Below are 3,981 nucleotides of genomic sequence, written 5' to 3'. Positions count from 1 at the left end.
CTACTTCCTGTTTGGCGACCACGCCGCCGATTTCATTTGGCTGTGACGGGCAAACGCTTCCGAAAATCAAAAATCCTTCTAGTAACTTTTGTGAGGCTTGGTCCAAGGATCATGTACGTCCAGTTTCGTGAGGTTCGGACCAAATTTGTGACCTGTGAAAATTTAGTTTCGCTTTCTGTTCAATCCAATATGGCGGACAAATGACATGGACTCGTGATGTCATCTTCGCGAGCAACTTACACCGGTACTGACCGTACGTTTTAAAGTTGGAACGGTGTCTCTGTCTCAAAGGGCCTAGGCGCAGGAGCTGGCCAAATTGGTTTTCAGCAAGCACACTTAATAAGTAATTGGATTCAGCCCCGTGCCATTTTAGTAGATGTTCAGTGTTACATGCGCCAGGACAGAAGATTTGGATCGGGAAAAAGGTATCTAATGCTAATGCAGCAATGTTTAGTATTGTTTGTCCTTGTTTATTTTCCTTTGTTTAACGTAAGTTACCACATATGAACTTAATGATTATCCAGATCTTATTATTGTGTCTTAATTGTCTTTTTGTTGAACATAGAGGCCCTATTTGTTAAGAAATTACACTTTTTATATGTAGTCCTTATTTTTTATTACTTCTAAATGTGTAACGTTCTAGAAACCATTATAACCCTTTTCACTTTAATGTTTGTAGTGTGTGTGTGTGTGCTGTGTTCTCAAACCTTGATACAATTTTCTGTGTAAATTAATGTCAAGTACAAAGAGTGCTGTTGTTACAACCTACCTATAAAAGGAAAACATTTTATTTTCAAACAGTAAAGAAACAAATAAATATTGAACACATATTTGTGCATATTAGTCACTTCACAGATGTACTAAATGTTGGCATATACAATGACCACAGTGTGTTTGTGGGTCCAGTTGAAGCACATTGTTACAATCATCCCCATCAGCTCAGCTATAATAGTAGTTTATATGAGGGAGCTTGTGTCAAAATGGTTTATGTTTTATGACATATGTTTATGGCAGGATGTCCATATATGGGGGTTTTATGACACCATGGCATGTGACATTTGACCCTGTGTGGTTCCGGTGTGTTTATGGATGTGTGTTTATGACTGCAATCTGCTTGGTGTGACAGTGAGGTGAATGTTTTTTCAGGGGGTGTTTTTATTATAGCAGGATAATGTCCACAGAATGATGAAATTATGAACATGAATAGATCTGTCATGGATTTGGTTTTCAGATGTTGTTGCAGAGTCCATAATGTCTGTGGGAGAGAATAAAAACGGGGGAATGAGTTTAAGAAATAAAACTCATTGTTGGTAATAAATAAAAACATATACGCCATATATATATATATATATATATAAATAAATATATATATAAATACAGTATACAGTATATAGTGAATTGTTTTCAGATTACACAGTCACGTCCATAAATAAACAATAGAAACAAGATGTTAAATTATCAAGTATAAGTATTTTAATCTAATACACAACAAACTACTGACTTACATAGATAAATAAAACATAAAATAGTGAATAATAGTTCATATCGTTTGAAATAAGACGTTAAATTATCAAGTATTTTAAAGTTAGTTTTAAACATGTGTTGAAGTGAACTGACCATCTGTGAAATTTGGAGGTCTTTTTGTCTCTGGTTAAAATCATAGATCCTTGAATTTCTGAGCAGAAGAGATGTTTGCTTTCCGTTTGCTAAATTGAAAATGAGGATTGTTTCCATCATGGCAGGGGCACAGGCCCTCCCCTTCCTCTCTGTGTAGTTGCTGTGTATTAGCATTTGCAGTTTGTTTCAGGAAACATCATGCAATTAAAAGATAGGCCGGTCTCCTGGTGTTTTACAATCAAAGACGCCACTGTCTCCTGTCATAAAATCTCCTATCTGAAGCATTCCTGTCTGGCAGGGAGACCCAACATGTGCCCATTCTGACACTTCACAGGGACCAGGTTGTAAGATCAGTATAATTAGATGTTTATACTTGTGTCTTCAGGAAAAAGTCAGGAGTCAAAACAAAATGGCCAGGAAGTTACATTTTACATAGCCTACTCTTATCAGTGATTGTTCTGATAAGCTAAATCGTCCTCTTCCTGGGGGAGCTGTCCCCCATCCTGTGGTTCTTGGAGAAAGCGTGAAAGAAAGATGAAACCCAAAATGACACCACAATTCTGTCGCCTTTTGAAGATCAGATTTATTTTTCTAACATTTAAACTTAGAGCACATTATTAGAAAACCCTTTGACTTTATGAATACACAAAAATAACAGCTTAATGATTTTTTATATTTTGTGTATTTATTTAAAGACTGCATGTAGGCCTACCATTTTTGACACTTGTGTTGCCTTACTACTTTGGCAATATTAATAAAGGTTTTTATGAAAACATTTTTCAGCACATGTAGTCAGAGTTACAGGAAATAATAATAGTGCAACAAATAAGAAGATTATGTTTTATTTATTTTAATCAGGTTTGTTAAAAATATGCTTGAATGATGTTAGTTCATCTGCGCTACCATGTGTTTGCTATAACAATGAAAATATTTGAAAAACCTGTTAAAATCAAGTAATGATGCAATCCTTTAAAACTTAACTTTGAGTGCATCAGAATTAAATGGATGTAAAATTATGATCATATCACATGTGACACAGAAAAAGACAGTGACACCAATGACACAATGAATCACCAATGACACACATAAGACCAAAGATCATTATTCTTCAACCATAATTAAGTAGATGAGACTAAATTGTTACATTTGGCATACAATCTAAATGAATAGCTTCAAATAAAGTGTATCTATAAATGGGAGTCACCGGTGTCACTGGGGTTCTCCAATAACAATTGTTCAAATAACATATTGCTTGTAACCCTAAAGTGTTTTTTAAGTGTGATATTTCTGTAAAGGCTAGGGACAGAAAATGGACATTTCCATAGAATGACCCAGAAATGATTTTGCATAAATTTAACCCGAGGTATTATTTTACTTAACAGCATCTGCTCAAAACTTTACAATTTTAAAGCAAAAACTGTGCTTAGTCGTCTTAGATCTTATTTATTCAAAGATATTCAAACAGTATTTTGTCCACCGACACACACCAGCATGATGTATTCATGTTACCGTAACTCTTTAACAGTTTGCACTATCAAAACATTTCAAATTGCCACATTTTGGCATGTATGCCCTTGAGCATCCTGGCATGTACGTATGCGGCTTATTACGGTAATTTCATGCGTTCTGTCAGCACGTAGGCTATCTTAGCATGTGGGGGCGTGCGTATGTAATATTATGTATGTATTTGTATATGTGTGTGAGTATGAAAAAAAGTATCCTAAATGAAAACCGTGCAACCCAGTGTCACAAAAAAGACTGGTATATTTGCATTATAATTAAATTTTCCACTTTAAAGTGTTAGTTTCTTTTGTTCATGTTTTTTTTAATAATTTTTTTTATAAATAAAGATAGTAAATTTATTCACGTTTCTTTTAGTTTTTTCTATTTAAATTCTATTTACAAACTCACCACTCACACTAATGGCCAATAACTGTAATTTATTGAAAGCCATCTTTTTACTGAAAAGATCAGGGCCGGCGCGTCCATATAGGCGAACTAGGCAATTGCCTAGAGCGGCACTTTTGTAAGGGCGGCAAAATGTGAGCCAACTGGGAATGAACAATTCACAAAATAGGCTATATGATTTGCTGAGCTGCCGCTCCCCCGCCCCGCCCCCTGCTCTCACGAGTCATGACTGAGTGATGGGAAGTTCGGATCATTTTACTGACTCTCTTGTTCGATCTCGTTCATAAAAATGAACGAATCTTTATTTGAGTAATTTCGTTAATTTAAGTGGCTTTAAATGTTATACTTTTAACAGCCAAATTCCCCGATCACATCCACATACGCAATGTTGATCATATTCTGAATTAAGAAATCATTATAATGCAGTCAAAAATAATTTACAGGGAACATAATAAT

This window comes from Abramis brama (genome assembly GCF_963993115.1).
Source record: "Abramis brama genome assembly, chromosome: 15".
Classification (NCBI taxonomy): Eukaryota; Metazoa; Chordata; class Actinopteri; order Cypriniformes; family Leuciscidae; genus Abramis; species Abramis brama.
This window is presented reverse-complemented; position numbering follows the sequence as displayed.